The 21,219-nt window shown below is 38.1% G+C and overlaps 1 protein-coding gene and 1 pseudogene across 2 annotated transcripts in view; one reads left to right on the top strand and one right to left on the bottom strand.

Moving 5' to 3' along the window:
• Nucleotides 1–8,671, top strand: part of LOC136148100 (basic immunoglobulin-like variable motif-containing protein pseudogene) — a 31,150-nt pseudogene extending 22,479 nt beyond the window's left edge.
• Nucleotides 1–21,219, bottom strand: part of MARCHF1 (membrane associated ring-CH-type finger 1) — a 435,397-nt gene that overhangs the window by 301,903 nt on the left and 112,275 nt on the right. The window lies entirely within an intron of this gene.

The raw sequence follows: 21,219 nt of genomic DNA, 5'->3' as shown, positions 1-21,219 counted from the left end.
TTTTGAATGTTGAGTTTCAAGCCAGCTTTTTCACGCACCTCTTTAATCCTCATCAAGAGGCTCTTTAGATCCTCTTCATTTTCTGCCATTAGGGTGGTATCATCTGTATATCTGAGGTTGTTGATATTTCTCCCAGCAATTTTGATTTCAGGTTGTGATTCATCCAGCCCAGTATTTCTCATGATATGCTCTGCTTATAAATTAAATAAGCAGGGTTACAGCCTTGATGTTCTCCTTTCCAAATTTTGAATCAGTCTGTTGTTCCATGTAAGGTCCTATTTGTTGCTTCTTGACCCACATTCAAGTTTCTCAGGAGACAGGTAAGGTGGTCTGGTATTTCCATCTCTTGAAGAATTTCCACAGTATGTTGTGATCCACACAGTTAAAGGCTTTAGCATAGTCAATGAAGTACAAGTAGATGCTTTTCTGGAACTCCATGATCCATGATCCAACAAGTATTGGCAATTTGGCCTGTGGTTTTTCTGCCTTTTTTAATCCCAGCTTTTACATTTGGAAATCCTTAGTTCATGTACTGCTGAAACCTAGCTTGAAGGATTTTGAGCATTACCTTGCTCACATATGAAATGAATGAATTTGTATGATATTTTTAACTTTCTTTGGCATTGCCTTTCTTTGGGATTGAAATGAAAACTGACCTTTTCCAGTCCTATAGACACTGTTGAGATTTCCAAATTTGCTGGCATATTGAGTGCAGCACTTTAACAGCATCATCTTTTAGAATTTTAAATAGCTCAGCTGGAACTTCATCACCTCCACTAACTTTGTTTGTAATAATGCTTCTGAGGGCCCATTTGGCTTCACACTCCAGGATGTTCAGCTCAAGGTGAGTGGGCACACTAGTCGTGAATATCCTGATCATTAAGACATTTTTGTATAGTTTTTATGTATATTCTTGCCACCTATTCTTAATATCTTCTGCTTCTGTTAGGTCCTTATTTTTTCTGTCCTTTATCTTTCTATTATTTTTCTATATTTCTTTTCATTGTTTGGTTAAGAAGGCCTCCTAATCTCTCCTTGCTATTCTCTGGAATTCTTCATTCAGTTGGGTATAACTTTCCCTTCCTCCCTTGCCTTTTATCTCATTTTCTCAGCTATTTGTAAAGCCTCCTCAGACAACCACTTGGTCTTCTTGCCATTCTTTTTCTTCAAAAAGTGAGAAATGGAACACTTTCTGCCATGTCAGTAAACAAGGGTGTTACAGTCACCAGCGATTGCAGCCACCATGGATGATGAGCTGGTGAGCCTGAGAGAACTCAGGAAGGAAAGAATACCTGTCATCTGGCAGCCATCAGACTCCAGCCCCTTCCTATGGTGAGCTCTGAGGAAGTTCAGGATGTGAAAACAGAATACTGGCCCCAGGTGGCTGAGGTGAATATCAAAGGAATGATTTCAGTGAGCACAGACTCTTGCCATACATAGAAAAATGCTAAATTTCTTAGCTTGGATTATCTGATTTTCTTTAATTAGCAGTAATCTTTTGACATTCAGACTACCTGCACTTCCTTGAAAAACTGCTATTATCCTGACTCCTCCCCTCACTTCTTTGAAACAGTTTTCTCAGGGTTACCTGAAATGCTGTCTGCCCCCAGCCTAAAGTCCTAAAAATTCCCATTGAATAAAACATAATGCTCAACTTTTAGGTTGTGAATATATATTTTTTAAATCGACAATAGTAGTAGATGTAATGCTATTTAGGAAGAAGAAATACCATATAGTGGCTATTTACAAGTCGTAAACAGAAAGGAAAAGAATAACTTAGTATTACACCCAGTTTTCTTGCTTTGATAACTGGTGGATAAGAGTGACATTTAATTAAATGAATAATGTAGGAAGAAGCATATATTAAAGGGAAGGCACAGGCAGAAACTCTTTAAAATATTTTCAGTGACTAAAATGCCTATTTTATTGCACTAAAAACTGAGGTCTGAGCACATAGGAACAATCGGTAAGGTTTCTCTTGCCAATTCTTTAGAAAAACAGTGGCACATGTGTCCACAGAAGGGCATAATAGAACTTCACATCAAGCCATTGAAGGTGTTCAAAATGAGCCTCCTTAAACTGCCAGTCAGCAAGTGAATTATTTTGAGCTGAAGAAAAGGAAAGCCCAAGAGACTCAGGAAGAACTTTTTATTTTCCCCTTAACTACCTAAAGTAATTTAGATAAAGGACCTGGCTTAGAGAGAGAGCTGTACTAGAGGTGTTTCATCTGAATTTATCTGCACGGCACACAGATATCTAACTAACAAACAACTGATCTCAACTTCCTGTGAATTTGCCCGCCTCTCCTTTGAAGTCCCGGGCTCCTACTCCACTCCTTAACTCAGGATTCATTAGCCTCAACTACTCAACTTGCCCCTGGGTCTTAAATCCCTGGAACCCCAGTATGCTTGTACTTAAATGTATTTTTCTCCTGTTAATCTGTTTCACTTCAATCTAAGGCCAGCAAAAATAATCTAAAAAGTTACAGGAAAATTTTTCCTTGCCAACATCATTTTTCACTTTGAAAAAGTTTATCTTTGTAGCAGAAATTATTCGCAAACTCACATTCAAGATATTGCCAAGCTATACCCTTCTTTGAATATGATGTGATCTCAAGATGTCAACTTCTCTATGATAACTACAGTGACTGTGTAACTGTGTCAATAAAAGGCCCAAGAAGCGTTATAAGGTTGTAACCTCTAATGGAGATTGAATATAGTAGTGAATCATCAAGTGAGTGTTATTAGTTCCAACCATTTCCTACTTTGATTGTTTCAGGTTGTTATGAAACCACAACTGGGACCAACATGTTGGATCTGGTTTGTGCTGGTTTGTGGGAGCCAGCTGTTGAAGCTTCAGGAGTATGGTGGCTATATCTTAATCACAGGCTTTATTAACGAGTTAACTTATATAAAGTCACAAATAAGTTATATCAAAACAAAAATAGTAAACATTTAAACTCATTATTTTTAAATTTTTCCTTTTACCTAAGCTCCTGAGGTTATTAACTTCTATTATACCTGTATATTTTGAGCATTAATTTACTAGCGTGTGAGATGAGTCCAATTGTGCAGTAGTTTGAGCATTCTTTGGCATTGCCTTTCTTTGGGAATGGAATGAAAACTGACCTCTTTCAGTCCTGTGGCCACTGCTGAGTTTTCCAAATTTGCTGGCATATTGAGTGCAGCACTTTCACAGCATCATCTTTAAAGATTTGAAATAGCTCAACTGGAATTCCATCACATCCACTAGCTTTGTTTTTAGTGATGCTTTCTAAGGCCCACTTAACTTCACATTCCAGGATGTATGGCTCTAGGTGAGTGATCACACCATCGTGGTTATCTGGGTGGTGAAGATCTTTTTTGTACAGTTTTTCTGTGTATCCTTGCCACCTCTTTTTAATATGTTCTGCTTCTGTTAGGTCCATACCATTTCTGTCCTTTATTGAGCCCATCTTCACATGAAATGTTCCCTTGGTACCTCTAATTTTCTTGAAGCGATCTCTAGAAAAGGCAGAGGAAACAGAGATCAAATTGCCAACATCTGCCGGATCATCAAAAAAGAAAGAGAATTCCAGAAAAAACATCTATTTCTGCTTTATTTTGACTATACCCAAGTCTTTGACTGTTTGGATCACAATCAGCTGTGGAAAATTCTTAAAGAGATGGGAATACCAGACCACCTGACCTGCCTCTTGAGAAACCTGTGTGCAGGTCAAGAAGCAACAGTTAGAACTGGGCATGGAACAACAGAATGATTCCAAATAGGAAAAGGAGTATGTCAAGGCTGTATATTGTCACCCTGCTTATTTAACTTATATGCAGAGTACATCATGAGAAACGCTGGGCTGGAAAAAGCACAAGCTGGAATCAAGATTTCTGGGAGAAATATCAATAACCTCAGATATGCAGATGACACCACCCTTATGGCAAAAAGTGAAGAGGAACTAAAACGCCTCTGATGAAAGTGAAGGAGAAGAGTGAAAAAGTTGGCTTAAAGCTCAACATTCAGAAAACTAAGATCATGGTATCTGGTCCCATCACCTAATGGGAAATAGATGGGGAGACAGTGGAAACAGTGTCAGACTTTATTTTGGGGGGCTCCAAAATCACTGCAGATGGTGATTGCAGCCATTAAATTAAAAGACGCTTACTCCTTGGAAGGAAAGTTATGACCAACCTGGACAGCATATTTAAAAGTAGAGGCATCACTTTGCCAACAAAGGTCCATCTAGTCAAGGCTATGGTTTTTCCAGTAGTTATGCATGGATGTGAGAGTTGGATGGTGAAGAAAGCTGAGCACAGAAGAATTGATGCTTTTGAACTGTGGTGTTGGAGAAGACTCTTGAGAGTCCCTTGAACTGCAAGGAGATCCAACCAGTCCATCCAAGAGGAGATCAGTCCTGGGTGTTCATTGGAAGGACTGATGTTGAAGTTGAAACTCCAATACTTTGGCCACCTGATGCAGAGTTGACTCATTTGAAAAGACCCTGATGCTGGGAAAGATTGAGGGCGGGAGGAGAAGGGGATGGCAGAGAATGAGATCGCTGGATGGCATCACCGACTCAATGGACATGGGTTTGTGTAAACTCTGGGAGTTGGTGATGGACAGGGAGGCCTGGCGTGCTGTGATTTATGGGGTCGCAAAGAGTTGGACACGACTGAGTGAATGAACAGCACTGAACTGATACCTGTATACTAGAAATACTATATAATGGTGTTTGCTATTCTGCCTCTCTTCTCAACTGTACATTTAATGAGGTCACTTTGGTAGCTTGATCTCAGTCATGGTGAGAATATACCATTGAAATCAACAAATACTACCAGTTATGGTTTATTGTTTCTTTGGTTGTTGGGCTTAAGATTGCAGAGAAAATATTAATGATGGAGATTAAATTTAAAAGTGTGCTTTGTCTGTAGCCATTGTAGTTTAAGTAAAATTTAAAACTTGAAGTTCTATTCTTCCAGTATTTGAAGACTATTATTCAATTTACTAAAAAGATGATTCATCACTGAACATTGATGAATACATGACTTTCTAACATACAGTTTTATTGTTTAGTTTTTTCTTACTGTCAAATAAAACAAAAGCATCACACAGAATTTTTGTCAGAACAACACTCATCTGTCAATTGTAGCCATAGGTTGGCTATGGATATATCACAAAATTAATTAAAGCATTCTATGATAATTAACTATATGTAGTTTACAATAAAAGTGTTACATATTGTATTATTATTTGCAAATTGTGTCTACAAATCCTTTTTAATAGCAAATTTCTAATAAATGTGTATATGAGTATGCATGCAGATTTTTTTGGTTTTGATGAGCATCTAATAAACACTGCTGTCTCAGAAATGGAACCAATGCCTTGACCACTTTCATGGGATATAAGTAGAAACATTTGGAACTAACCACTATACTCTAAAATAACTCAATACGTATTCATGGAAAATTCCCTGCTCTGCAGTCAAAATTTTAAACTGATATATTAGAAGCAAATGAGATGGGTAATTAAAACTAAGAAAATAATATTATTCATATGAACATTTTAGAAATTTTATTTATTCTCTTGTATTATATAAAGTTTTTGCAAGTCTAATTTACTTCTTAGAATAGAAGCTAGTTAGAAGCTAATTTTCTATTAGTATGGAATTTTCAAATTTTGTACATTTTTACATATCATCTCATTGATCCCCATAAAATCTGTGAACAGACAAAAAATGTATTATTATCTTAAGACACAGCTGAGGATAGCTCATTGTGCAGGATCACTTGTGTTCAATGCACAGCAATTCTTCACCAGAGCTAAGAACAGAATTTAGGGCTTTCGGTGAACTTGCTCTTAAAGACACCTATGACTCACCACACAGATTCTCCTTTTCTAGAAAACTACTGTGCACTTAGAGCCTTCTTTCTCTCTCCCAGGTAAGAGAAAAGCAGAAGGCTGGAGAGGTAAGAACAGTGTCGCTGGAGAAGGAAGCCCTGCAAAGGATTTCAGAAAAGGAATTTTCCTTCTTTGTGTTCTGAATCCTGAATGACAGGCTTAATATTGCTTTTTGCTTAATTTATGTTGTGGATTTCTTCTTATCAATAAGTTCTCACATAAGTATGCAGTCATAATAAGAGTCAAACTTCAGCAATTTCCTGACAAGTTAGAAAGCAATAAAATACTCCTAAATGGTATATCAAAGAAGGTGATATTTTTAAACCAGAGGTGTGATGACACCTATAAATCATCCAGGCATTCCTCTTGAGATTTCTATACTCACTTGGAGAAGCTACTGGGACAATACACACAGAAAATGTCATCCAGAATAAACAAATGCAACTTTTGAGAAAATAAGGTTTGGAAGTCTTAGGAAGCTTATGTAAACTGGAGAAGTGAATGTCATCTGTCTCAGTTCTTCTCAGCCCATTATTTATGCTTTATCTACACTTCTAAAGGTTTGAAATTTAACACACAGTATTAAAAGTAAAATATAAATGGCTGCTCATAGTTTCTTAAGAAATATTTTTATTTGAATGTGCAATCTAATTTTGGGTCTTGTTTAGTCACTAAATTGTGTCCAACTCTTTTGCTACTCCATGGAATGTAGCCTGCCAGGCTCCTCTGTCCATATGGTTTCTCAGTAAAGAATACTGGAGTGGGTTGCCATTTCCTTCTCTGGGGGATCTTCCTGACTCAGGGATAAAAATTGTGTCTCCTGCGTTGGCAGACAGAGCCACCAAAGGAAGCCCATGACACAGATTACGTACCTAATAATAGGAAATACCCTCAAAAAGAAAAATATTTTTACATTTTTCAGGCTAAATGGATTAGTTATATTTTGATACCAAAAAAGAAATCCTTTGACTTTATACACTCTGTTTCCAAGCTATAGGTTTATGAAATATCAGAGTTTTCTTAATCTTTTTGTATCTACTATAGAAACATTGCAGCTCTAATTTATATGTCTAAAAACAAACAGAAAACCTCTTCCTTGGGATTTTTCTGCTGTGTATTTCCAGTCAATATGTATATTGTTTTTTTTTTTTATCATTAGTTGTAAAGATAATAATTGCTAATGCCAAGTATGATGATATACAATTTTTCACTAACTCATTTACTCTCATGAAACATCTTTAAATTACAAACTGCTGTGTGATTTCAGATAGGGAAGCTTGAGATGTTTAAAAGTTAAATATCTCACCCAGGGATTATTATCTATTAGTGCTGGAGATCCAGAGATCTGTCTGATTTCAAGTTTCCTTCTTAGAAATCCCACTCATTTACATTGAGAAGGAAAGACAACCTGGACAGAGTTTACTTTTTTTTTTTTTTTTTTTTTCAGTTCAGTCGTTCAGTCGTGTCAACTCTGTAACTTCATGGACTCCAGCACGCCAGGCTTCCCTGTTCTTCACTAACTACCAAAGCTTGCTCAAACTCATGTCCATTGAGTCGGTGATGCCATCCAACCCTCTCATCCTCTGTCATTCCCTTCTCCTCTTGCCCTCAGTCTTTCCCAGCATCAGGGTCTTTTCTAATGAGTCAGTTCTTCACATAATGTGGCCAAAGTATTGGAGTTTCAGCTTCAGCATCAGTCCTTCCAGTGAATATTTAGGACTGATTTCTTTAGGATTGACTGATTTGATTTGATTCCTTGCAGTCCAAGGGACTCTCAAGAGTCTTCTCCAAAACCACAGTTCTAAAAGCATCAGTTCTTCAGTACTCAGCTTTTTTTTTTTTTTTTTTTAATAACCAATGAAAATACTCAGCCAATAAAAGGGAAGAAATTGGGTCATTTGTAGTGATGTGGATGAACCTAGAGTCTGTCATACAGAGTGAAGTAAGTCAGAAAGAGAAAAACAAATATCGTATACTAACACATATATGGAACCTAGAAAAATGTTACAGAAGACCTATTTGCAGAGCGGTGCTAGGGACATAGATATAGAGAATGGACTTGTGGACGCAGGAGGGGAGGGGAAGAATGGGACATATTGAGAGAGTGACACTGACGGATGTGCACTGCCGTGTGTGAAATGGAGAGCTGGTGGAAGCTGCTGTATAGCCCAGCGAGCTCAGCCTGGGGCTCTGTGATGACCAAGAAGAATGGGATGGGGCAGAGGGAGAAAGGGGACACATGTATATGCATAGCTGATTCACTTTGTTGTCCAGCAGAAAGCAACATAACATTGTAAAGAAACTATACTCCAGTTAAGGTGAATAAAGCATTCAGAGGCTCCCCTCTCACCACAGGAAGTAGAATATTGGTTCTTAATTGGAGAATCAAGTAGGAAACATACTGCTATCCCCTGTTAAAAAAATGGGCAGATCCAAACACTCAAAATCCAAAATATCTAGATATCTAGCACTTAGAAGGGAGGCTGCAGTATCGAAAGACAAAGAAAGCTGGGGGAAATTTGCATTGCATCATAGCATTTCAGAGACTCAGATGGCAAAGATTTGGCCTTTGGAATTTTCCATTTGGAGACATCAGAAAAGAATCACACACACCCAGGGAACTGTCAAATGGGAGAGTGAGGACAGCAAGTAGCAGCACAGGTGTCTGGGCCGGTCTTCCAGGGTTAGATTCCATTAGGACTCAACAAGGAGAAGGAAATCCAGTGTCCACGAGAGGAGGAACAGTGGCTACCATGGTTACAGTGATTACGATTGGAATGACTGACCACGCTGGGCACCTGTGACAGATGTTACATACAGAGCTGGTCTATGCAGGACTGAGTTAAGGCTGTCTGAGATTTTCACTCATTGTTAAATAGGAACAGATCTTGTGGGACAAAACATAACCTTATTGTTCGCCCAATAAATAAATTTTTATATGATTAGGATGGGTGATTTCAGACATATATATAGATAAGCACAGATTTATTTTTTTCCTTTTAAAGTTAAGAGCATATAAACATCCTGAACAGTTTTGCAAAATGCAATAAAATTGCATTAAACAAATCAAACACAATTTCAGTCAATAGCATCATAATTTGAAATACTTAAGCATGAAGTGATTACCTATGACCTGACCCCCAGATATTTGTTGCTGTTTTTTTTTCCTTAGTTCAAAATGTAAGTTACTTTATTTATTTATTTAATTGGGGCTATTGACTTCTACTATTTTTCCCCTCATGGTTAAAGCTCATTTAAAACAATTTAGTGAGTCTAGAAATTCTTTTACTTGCAGCAGTATCTTGCCTGCCTCATTTTTTTTTTCCCCCCTGATTGACTTTCTCAGGAGGAGTGTCCAGAAACTGACCTTTTCTTTTGGTGTAAATGGGTGACTTAGTGCATTGATTCAAGTGTTCTGAACTTTCTTAGTATGTTATGGCTACATACTCACAAGAACTTTCAGTCTTGAAAGACTTCTGTAAGTCTACAATAAACCTGTTTTAGGGGTAGATAAATGAACAAGTGGGCTTCCCTGGTAATTCAGCAGTAAAGATCCCACATGCTCATGCAGGAGATGCGGTGTGATCCCGGTGTGGGGAAGATCCCCTGGAGAAGGAAATGGCAGCCCACTCCAGCATCCTTGCCTGGGAAACTCCATGGACAGAGGAGCCTGGTGATCTGCAGTCCATGGGGTCATAAAGAGTTGGACACAACTATGACTCAGTGACTAACACATGAATGAATATTAGGAAACATTAAAAAAAAAAAAAAAAAAAAAAACTGTTTCAACTGCCACATATTCTAAGATTAAAAAGTAAAGAATCTGCCCATAATGAAGGAGACAGAGGAGATATAGGTTTGATCCCTGGGTCAGGAAGATTCCCCTGGAGGAGGGAAAATGGCAATCCACTCCAGTATTCTTGCCTGAAAAATCCCATGGACAGAGGAGCCTGGCAGGCTACGGTCCACGAGGTCGCACAGAGTTGGACACGACTGAGGGACTAAGAGCTTCACACAGAGGTGGCAAAAGGGCACCAACTTTCAGCCACCAGTGAATGAGTCTGAAAATCTGATGTGGTGGCTAATTGAGAACACTGTCTAGTATAATCAAAATTTCCCAAGAGAGGAGAAAGTAAATGTTCCCACCAAAAAATAAATAAATAAAACATATGAGGTGATAGATATGTTACGAACCCAATACAGAAACCTTTTCACAACATATATCAAATCATCACAACATACACTTTAAATAAATTATACTTTTTTGTATCATTTATAATGCAACCTGAAATTTGTAAAAGGCAGAAGAACTAGAACAAAAATGTCATAATTATCACCATAAATTGTTTATATACCGCATGTTAAAAAGAATGCTGTGAACACAACTCAGTTCATTACTCAGAGATACCTTGAACTGTCTACATTACAAAATTAGGAGCATGTTGTAAATATATTTCAAACTAGTTAGAAGGATAGGTAGTTATACTCTAATTCTGAGGCATAAACAAAACAGGAAAAGTATTGCCATGTTGCAATAAATCTAAAATATCAAGAGAAAAAAGTTTGAAATTTTTTTATTAACGCAATACTACAATAATTCCATTTCCTTTCTCCTCAGTAGTACATAGGTAATTATTATTTTGCAACAGTCAAAGGCAGAGTGAGTCATTTTCAGCACGATGCTTATTATGAAATTATTCGGCATAACATTTTGCACTTTATAAGTAAGTTTCTGAAAATTCTACAAAACCAAATCGAATCTTGTTTCTTTGGTTTGAGTTTTGACAGACAAGTAGCAAAGTGAAGACTTAAAGCCAATAATTTTCCTGCCTATAGAAATAGGATGGAATTTCCTATACTTTCTCTTTCATTAAGTCATTAGCTCTTCAACTGACATTGAACCTGTGTATCTTAAGTATCTGGACACCTTGGTGTCTACAGTAATCTTGAGAATATTTAGTGTGAATATATACCTTAAACTACATACTATGTGAAAAGTTCAGCTAACAATAAGTCTTGTTTTTCCTCAGTTAGCAAAAGGCCATTGTAGAGATGATTTTGCTGTTGTGCTTTTTAAAAGCAAGCCAGGATATTTTAACAAGTGATGTGAATAGCTTATAACTATAAATAAATGCTAATTATATAGAGACTACAAGACCTCTTAGAACTAACACCCAAAATAGATGTCCTTTTCATTATAGGGTACTGGAATGCAAAAGTAGGAAGTCAAGAAACACCTGGAGTCACAGGTAAATTTGGCCTTGGAGTACAGAATGAAGTAGGACAAAGGTTAATAGAGTTTACCAAGAGAACGCACTGATCATAGCAAACACTCTCTTCCAACAACACAAGAGAAGACTCTACACATGGACATCACCAGATGGCCAAACTGAAACCAGATTGACTATATTCTTTGCAGCCAAAGATGGAGAAGCTCTATACAGTCAGCAAAAACAAGATCAGGAGCTGACTGTGGCTCAGATCATGAACTCCTTATTGCCAAATTCAGACTAAAACTGAACAGAGTAGGGATAACCACTAGACCATTCAGGTATGACCTAAATCAAATCCCTTATGAAAAAATAGTGGAAGTGAGAAATAGACTTAAGGGACTAGATTTGATAGACAGAGAGCCTGATGAACCATGGATGGAGGTTCGTGATATTATATAGGAGGAAGGAATCAAGACCATCCCCATGGAAAAGAAATGCAACAAGGCAAAATGGTTGTCTGAGGAGGCCTGACAGATAGCTGTGAAAAGAAGAGAAGCAAAAAGCAAAGGAGAAAAGGAAAGATATTCCCATTTGAATGCAGAGTTCCAAAGAATAGCCAGGAGAGATAAGAAAGCCTTCCTCAGTGATCAATGCAAAGAAATAGAGGAAAACAACAGAATGGGAAAGACTAGAGATCTCTTCAAGAAAATTAGAGATACCAAGGGAACATTTCATGCAAAGATGGGCTCAATAAAGGACAGAAATGGTATGGACCTAACAGAAGCAGAAGATATTAAGAAGAGGTGGCAAGAATATACAGAAGAATTGCACAGAAAAGATTTTCATGACCCAGATAATCACAATGGTGTGATCACTCACCTAGAGCCAGACATCCTGGAATGTGAAGTCAGGTGGGCCTTAGAAAGCATCACTAAGAACAAAGCTAGTGGATGTGATGGAATTCCAGTTGAGCTATTTCAAATCCTGAAAGATGATGCTGTGAGAGTGCTGCACTCAATATGCCAGCAAATTTGGAAAACGCAGCAGTGGCCAGAGGACTAGAAAGGGTCCGTTTTCATTCCAATCCCAAAGAAAGGCAATCCCAAAGAATGCTCAAACTATCGCACAATTGCACTCATCTCACATGCTAATAAAGTAATGCTCAAAATTCTCCAAGCCAGGCTTCAGCAATATATGAACCGAGAACTTCCAGATGTTCAAGCTGGTTTTAGAAAAGGCAGAGGAACCAGAGATCAAATTGCCAATATCTGCTGGATCATTGAAAAAGCAAGAGAGTTTCAGAAAAACATATATTCTGCTTTATTGACTATGCTAAAGCCTTGGACTGTGTGGATCACAATAAACTGTGGAAAATTCTAAAGGAAATGGGAATACCAAACCACCTGACCTGCCTTTTGAGAAACCTGTATGCAGGTCAGGAAGCAACAGTTAGAACTGGACATGGAACAGACTGGTTCCAAATAGGAAAAGGAGTCCGTCAAGGCTGTATACTGTCACCCTGCTTATTTAACTTATATGCAGAGTACATTGTGAGAAACGCAGGGCTGGAAGAAGCACAAACTGGAATTAAGATTGCCGGGAGAAATATCAATAACCTCAGATATCAGATGACACCACCCTTATGGCAGAAAGTGAAGAGAAACTAAAAAGCCTCTTGATGAAAGTGAAAGAGGAGAGTGAAAAAGTTGGCTTAAAGCTCAACATTAAGGAAACTAAGATCATGGCATCTGGTCCCATCACCTCATGGGAAATAGATGGGGAGACAGTGGAAACAGTGTCAGACTTTATTTTTTTGGGCTCCAAAATCACTGCAGATGGTGACTGCAGCCATGAAATTAAAAGATGCTTACTCCTTGGAAGGAAAGTTATGACCAACCTAGATAGCATATTAAAAAGCAGAGACATTAATTACATTGCCAACAAAGGTCCGTCTGGTCAAGGCTATGGGTTTTCCAGTGGTCATGTATCAATGTGAGAGTTAGACTGTGAAGAAAGCTGAGCACTGAAAAATTGATGCTCTTGAACTGTGGTGTTGGAGAAGACTCTTGAGAGTCCCTTGGACGGCAAGGAGATCCAACCAGTCCATCCTAAAGGAGATCAGTCCTGGGTGTTCATTGGAAGGACTGATGCTGAAGCTGAAACTCCAATTCTTTGGCCACCTTGTGCGAAGAGTTGACTCATTTGAAAAGACCCTGATGCTGGGAGGGATTGGGGGAAGGAGGAGAAGGAGACAACAGAGGATGAGATGGCTGGATGGCATCACCGACTCGATGCACATGGGTTTGATTAAACTCCAGGAGTTTGTGATAGACAGGGAGGCCTGGCGTGCTGTGATTCATGGGGTCGCAAAGATTTGGACACGACTGAGCAACTGAACTGAACTGATACAGAGAGTGTATATAAAAATCTATAGTTAAGAATTAATATGGACAAATTTCTGATCTAGCTATGCCTATTTGTCTACACATAAGGTGAAGGAAAGCAAAGCCAGACAAGGAATAGATCAGGATAAGTAAAATGATAGTATTGTATCATTAATTAATATTATTATTTATTAATAACTTAAACAGAGTACTTTCCATGGGCCCTGTCCTGTGTTAGTCATCTTGCGGGTCTCTTGGACTGCAAGGAGAGCAAACCAGTTAATCATAAAGGAGATCAGTCCTAAATATTCATTTGAAGGACTGATGCTGAAGCTGAAGCTCCAATACTTTGGCCACCTGATGTGAAGACCTCACTCATTAGAAAAGACCCTTATGCTGGGAAAGATTGAAGGCAGGGAGAGAAGGGGACATGAGAGGATGGGGTGGTTGGATGGGATCACCGAGTTGATGGACATGAGTTTGAGCAGGTGATGGACAGGGAAGCCTGGTGTGGTGCAGTCCATGAGGTCACAAGAGTCAGACACCACTGAACGTCTGAACTGAACTGAATCATTTAACAATTTTTTATTGCATTTTATCTTCACAAAATAGTTATGAGATTGATTCATCCTCCTTTTTAAATGAGGAAATTAAGATTTCAAGAGTTAGTTGTTTGCCAAAATTGTGCCAAAGCTAGAGTGAAACACATGTCTGTCCAGTCTTAAGACCATGTCTAATTCCACTCCTCCACACTGCTTTTTGAGAGACTTTAAGTGACAGACATAAGAATAATAAATGAGCAGTGCTGGGGCCAACTTTAACAAGAGAGACTAGAACTCTGCTTGGTAAACCATTTCTTCTCGAATAGCCCCTGGATTTGAGAAATTTCCTGTAGCTGGGAACCTCTTGAGTTTTTTCCCACCTTTTATTGAGATATAGTTGATGTACAATATTATAAGTTTAAGTTATATAATACACTGATTTACAATTTTTTAAAGGTTACACTCCATTAGTAGTTATTATACAATATTGGCTATATTTCCTGTCCTGTACATTGCTGCATCCTTGGAGTTTATATTATACATAATTATTTGTGCCTCTTGACCCTCTATTGCAATATTGTAGTTCCCCCATCCCTCTCCTCAATGGCAACACTGGTTTGTTCTTTACATCTGCGAGTCTGCCTTTGTTTTGTTATAGTCACTCATTTGTTTTATTTTTTAGATTCCACATATATGATATCACACAGTATTTGTTTCCCTCTGTCTGTTTTATTTCACTTAACATGATGTGCTCCTAGTTCATCCATGTTGTCGCAAATGGCAGCAATTTATTCTTTTTATGACCAAATAGTATTCGGTAGTGTGCATGTGTATATATATGTAACTGCCCACAAGTAATAAATACACACAAAAATGTAAAAGGAATCCAAACATAACACTATCTATCTATAGTTAAAAGAGAAGCAAGCAAAGAAGAAAGAACAAAAAATACCTATGAAAACAAACCCATAACAGCTAACAAAAAGACAATAAAGTATACATAACAAAAATCACTGTAAATATAATGGGCTGAATGCTCCAATCAAAGAAATAGACCTAATTTTAAGCGAGTAACTTAAAATTTGCACTTATCCTAGAATTTTAAGTGAGTACCTTAAAATTTGCACTTATCCTAAAATTTGCACACATCCTAGATCACCACCTCCTAGAGATAAGTCAAGGACTCATTATGTACATATTTAAAAATCACATTTTAAGTGATTTTAAACTCAAAATTGTGTTTAAAATGGTCATATGGAAAAGAAAGGATTGCGGCTTGTAAGGATGGAAAAATAAAAGGAGCTGAAGTTACACAGATACGCACATGACTTAGTTGCTATATTGCCTTAGCGATAGACTTCAACATGAAATATAAATTCAAAGGAGGCATTACTACTGGTGATAGCAATACATGGTCATCAGAATAAATTTTTCCTAACTGGAAGCACACACAGTAACATAATAGACATGGGGATTTATACAGACCATTAGAAAGTTTCAGAATCAGATTTTTACTGATCTGTCTCATTTGTGGAGAGAAAAGGGTGACAGGCTAATCAGCAGATATATTTGCCAGAAGTAAAGAATCTCTAAAGTGGTCAGAAAACAATGGAGAGGGGATGAAGACAATATTTCATTATTCATAGAAATGTTGAGGACAGATTTTTTTTAAATCACTCTTTTTAATAGCTTTTATCACACAGTTAAAGTGTTTTGAAAAGTAGAACTTCTAAGTCTTATAAAGATATGAGTATTCACCAGGACCTCACAAAGAAAAGTGTCAATTAATGCAAAGTTCAAACTGAATTAAACCTGGAAAAAAAGTTCACTTATAAATAAATAGTGTCTATCTAGATCATTTTAATGAAACATACTAAACTATGTTATAACTTTAATAGCATAATTTTATGGATATACATTTATTCTATTTTTATAGGAAAAAAAGTGACTGAACCCTGTGTTAAATTCACTTTCAGTTACATCTTTTCTAGACAAAACCTAAATCAACAGTCTGCTGATTTAAGAGTCAAGGGGATTTTGCTTCTCAAGGGCATTTAGTCAAGTCTAAGAAGATGTGGTCCATATATACAATGGAATATTATTCAGCCATAAGAAAAAAAAATTGTGCAATTTGCAGAGACATGAATGGACCTAGAGACTATCATGCAGAGTGAAGGAAGTCAGAACAAGAAAAAATATCATATATTAACATGTGGAATCTAGAAAAATGGTTCAGATGAACCTACTTGCAAAGCAGAAATAGAGACACAGATGGAGAGAACAAACCTATGGACATCAAAGGGTGGGATGAATTGGGAATAGTGTATTGTATACACTACTGTGCAAAAAATAGATACAAAATAAAAATCTACATCACAAGGAACTCTACTCAGTGCTCTGTGGGGCCCAAAATGGGACGGGAATTCAAAAAGGAGGCGATATATGGATATGTGTAGTGAGTCACTTTGTTGTATGACAGACCATCACAGCATTGTAAAACAACTGTACTCCAATAATTTTTTTAAGTTCTAGAGACATTATTTGTTGGTATGACAGAGGATGGGGATGCCATTGACATCTGCAGAGTAGAGACCAGAAATGTTAGCATTTTGCTGTGCACACAACAGCCCCTCACAAAGAAAGAAGGATCTGTCCAAAATATTAGCAGTGCCGAAGCTGAGAAACTCTGCTTAACATAAGAGGCATCTGAGGGGCTTATTGTAAATTCTTGAGCTCTGCTTCTAGCAGTTCTGATTTCAAGGGTAGAGATGGACTTTAGTAATCAGCAACTAGTTAATTTCCTCAGGTCACATTCCATTCCCCTCCCTCAGGTTATATTTTGAGAAATACCAAACTGAGTGTGTAGTTACTTAAATCCAAATAAAGTCAGTGTCACTGACTTATAAGTGCCACTGACATAACTTATAAGAATGATGGACTAAGAAGAATTGTCATTTCATGCAGCTAAAAGTTGTATTTGAACTTTTTGACTTATATACACAAACAGAGCTTTGAACCATCCCTTGGGAACTGGTTTAAATCTTGAACTCCAACCCAAACCCACAGATCCATAATCTGCATTTTCATAAGATCCCTGGCTTTTTATGAAACTTTAAATATAATACTATAGCTGTAGCACTTACATATACTATCTAGCATACTCATTTACTATTAGAGGTGGTTGTGATGGTTGTTATAGTGATGACAGGCCATATGACACAGCAAGAAGTTGAAGGCTGGAAACAATTTAATGAAAAGATTCCTAAAAAAGAGATAAGAATAGATGTAGAATGTATTCATTTTCTATTTCTGTGTAGCATATTGCCACAAACTTAGTACTTTAAAATACCCATTATTTTCTCACAGTTCTTGAGCTGTGACTGAGTTTTCTGGCTGGGGTACCACAAAGTGAAATCAAATGCCAGCCTGGTTGGTTTGGAGGCTCTAGAGAAAAGTCTATTTCCACGCTCATTCTTCTTGCTGGCAAAGTTCAAGTCCTCATGGCTGTGGGACTGAGGACCCAATTCCTTGAAGGCTGTCAGAAGAGGGCTGGTCTCAGCTTCTAGAGACCACTTACATTCTTTGCAATGGGTCCCTTCATCTTCAAGTCAGCAGATTTGAATCTTTGATTTTCCTTTCACCCAGGAGCCAGAGAAAAATCTCTGCTTTTCTCATGTGATTAGATGTTAGGCACTCAGAAAAACTCCCTTTCCTAAAGTCAACAGTCCCATAAAATAAACCTACCAGACAAGTAAAACCCACATAGTCACATCCTTGGGGATTATGTGGGGGACAGTGAATCTTGGGAGACATGTGAGGCCTCTGCCTGTCACAGACTCCTTGCAGTGATGAGACCCCACATGGAGGGGCAACCTCAGTGGTGTCTGAAAAGAGAAAGTGAGATGGCACTTATAAACCTCACTGTGCTGTGCAGGGTGTCTGCAGACCTCCAGTCTACTCATCAGGTTAGCAGTTAATTTGCTAAAAGTAAAGGGGAATGTTTCAGTTTCAAAGCTTTAAGGCAACTGAAAATTTTAAGATCTCTGCTACAGGCAATGGTGGATTACTTAAACAGAAAAAAAAAAAAAAAAAAGAAAAAGAAAGAAAGAAATGTTGCTGGAAAGAGCAGAGATTGCAGCAGGATGTGGAATGTACCTCAGAGGAGCAGGTGTTCTACCCAAAGGCAGAGTCCTGATGAGTTGAATGTGGATTGATATGCTGAAGAGGGGAGGAAGCTGCAGACCCTCCTCACAGGACAGCCCAGAAAACAGCCTACTCAGGGTGTGCCGGGACACCACCAAGCCAGGCAATGCTTGGAGGAGAAATCTGCTCAGATTGTTTCCTCTTTACTGTAAACTGAATATGAAGTAAGGAGGACCTCGTGTCCTTTGCATTTCAGGGTTTTAAGGAGAGGAATGATAGCACTGAATTAATTTTTTCAGACTTTTATAAGGCACAGAATGTATCCCTTCATCCTGTCCCTTGGGGCTCTGGGGCCAGTGCTGCGGTTGCCTGGGTTACGAGTGAAGTTCTCTTGACAAATTCATGGTAGGGATGCTAAACCGCAGAGAACAGACTTTGTCTTCTCTCCCTCTTCATCACAGCTAAGATGGTGATGAAAATGCCTGACGCAGGCAGTAGGTGACACTCCGTTTGACATCCACCTCACAGGCTCTTAACCTTGGGGCTGCTCTGGTCCCACACACCTTGCTCCCTGGTACCTGATCTTTGTGGCTTTATTTTGCTTCTTTATCTTGGGACCACAGGATGCAGCACGTGGGATCTTAGCTACCATCCAGACCAGGGGTTGAACCCACACATGCACACTGGAAGCAGAGTCTCAACCACTGGACCACCAGGGAAGTCCCTGAATGATAGGTTTAGAAAATGTTGAACTGCTTCCCATTATATACATGTAGTCTCACAGTGTAATTAAAAAACCATGTTTGAGTTTCATTGAAAAAAATTAGGCAGGATTAAAGAATTCAAATTTATTATGGTTTTATATATAATTTTTTCCCCTGGCTTCAAACTTCCGCCAAAATACTCTTCAAATGGCTGACATTTTACATAATGTTTTTAAGTAAACTCTATTTGAAAATTAATCAGTGAGCATAAGACAAAAGATTCTTCATGTCTGTTTCCCTCAAGATATGTTCATGAATACATTTACAATAAAAAGTAAAGACATGAATGGTGCCACTATAACCATATAAAATAGGTCAAGTCACTATTCATAACAAGTCAGAATCATATTTGGTTTTTCAGCTTTCTCTTAAATCCAAATATTTAGAGGATTTTGCTTGAAATGACAAAAGACTGCACACATAAAGCATAAAGAAGTGCGTATCTTTGGCATCTAGCCAAAGTGTCCACAATTATTTAGATGTGGTCCCAAGAAAAACATTATTATGGAGAGAGATAAAGCTAATATTGACAAATGCACATGCAATAAGGTTTAGTACTTTCAATAAAGTGTTCATCATATGTTAGCCATCCTGGTAAGTCCTCATTTAATTTCCTCAACTTGACATAGCAGTTATTAGTCCCTCATTTTTAAAGGAGGAATGTGAGCCTGAAAAATGTTGGGCTATCTCAGCATAGTTTAGTAAGAGATTTGCAATTTGTGTGTCAACTTCACCTTGATTTTTTCCCCCTAAAGTCATGTCATGTTACATTTGTTGCAAAGTCTCAGATGGGTTTGCCTGTCTCTCAGGAACATCCCAGACCATTACTGTTGCCTCCGAGGTAGGGCCTGAGTTAGCTGTTGCTGCATTCCCAGTTCTCCTCCAGCCACACTCAAGAAAGCTCCTGCTTTCAGTCTTTACATTGTTGTTCTTTCTTTCCAGATTCTCCTCCCACAAATACCAGCATGCTTTCCTTCTTAACTTCTTTCATGCTTTCACTCAAATGTCACCTTGGCAGACAGACCTCTAATCATTCTCCCCTTACTTTGCTTTATATTTCATCACAGTACTTATTTATATATTTGCTTACAGGCCTGTTGTCTGTCTCTCCTTTCTTTCTGCATGAGAATAGAGCTTTGTTTTGTTCAGTGCTGTGACTGAACTGAACTGAACGGATGTCCCCTATGCTTAGAACAAAGCCCATCATGTAGTAGTCACTCCAATACTGCAGCATGAATATATGAATTATTAACATTTTATACATCAAAGGAGAACATGCATTATGTGACTGGGCCCTGAATTTGAATAATCTCAAATTCAGCTCAGGAAGGTTTTAAGAGGAATTTGTGGATAACTTTCAGTTCAGCAAGAGCTTTATAGAGCAGATGTAAATTTCAGGGACAGATTAAAAGACTTGATTCACTGATTTTAAGAAAATAGCAAGTATGACAGGTTTAAGATGGATATTAGAAAAAGTGTTTAGTTTTGGATGAAGCAGAATGTTTCCAATGAGAAAACAGTGAGCAATTTATGTAAGTTGATTTTAAGAGAAAAGAAGGAAAAAGGAGACAAGATGATGGGGTCATTTATAGCAGCTTGTGATGGATGGTCAAAGAGAGAGAGTTTGCACTCAATTTAAAGGCTACCTGGGTCGGTGGATGGTCAGAGTGGTGCAGTGATGCAGTGAGAATACAGGTGAAGAACTGCCCTGGAGACACTGCTAAGCACTTCCTGGAAAGAGGGAAACCTTTGGCTATATTTCTAGCAAGAAGGACATATAGATGTGAAAGGGCATGGGGGGGGGGGGAGAAAAAAAATTAACAATTTATTTATATCCTCCTACATAAGGAGAAGAGGGTTGCAGAGGATGAGATGGTGAGAGATCATCCCTGACTCTCCTGAGCAAACTTCAAGAGATAGTGACGGACTCCTGCAGCGAGGCCTGGTGTGTGCAGTCCATGGGGTCCCAAAGAGCTGGACATGACTTAGAGACTGAGCAACAAGTGTTCAAATCCAAATCTGCTACTTTCCAGCATCCATCCCTCCCTTTTCTCTCTTGTTCAGTTTTTGTAGTTGCTGTTTATATAGTTTCAATTTGCCAACCTAACAGATGCTGAAAGAAGAAAATTTAAAAAATGTGTATCCAAGAAAATGCTCAAATGTCCCAGTTAGTGTTAAGCTTCTACTTTCATTTGAATATTTATTGCATTTTGCCTTTTGTGATGCTTGACCATCCTTCTGCCTTCCTCTTCACTAGACTACCCACCTACCAGGGGTGAAATGGCTC

Source organism: Muntiacus reevesi, chromosome 16, assembly GCF_963930625.1.
Source record: "Muntiacus reevesi chromosome 16, mMunRee1.1, whole genome shotgun sequence".
NCBI lineage: Eukaryota > Metazoa > Chordata > Mammalia > Artiodactyla > Cervidae > Muntiacus > Muntiacus reevesi.
Note: the sequence above shows the minus strand (reverse complement) of the source record. Positions and strands in the feature narration are given on the sequence as shown.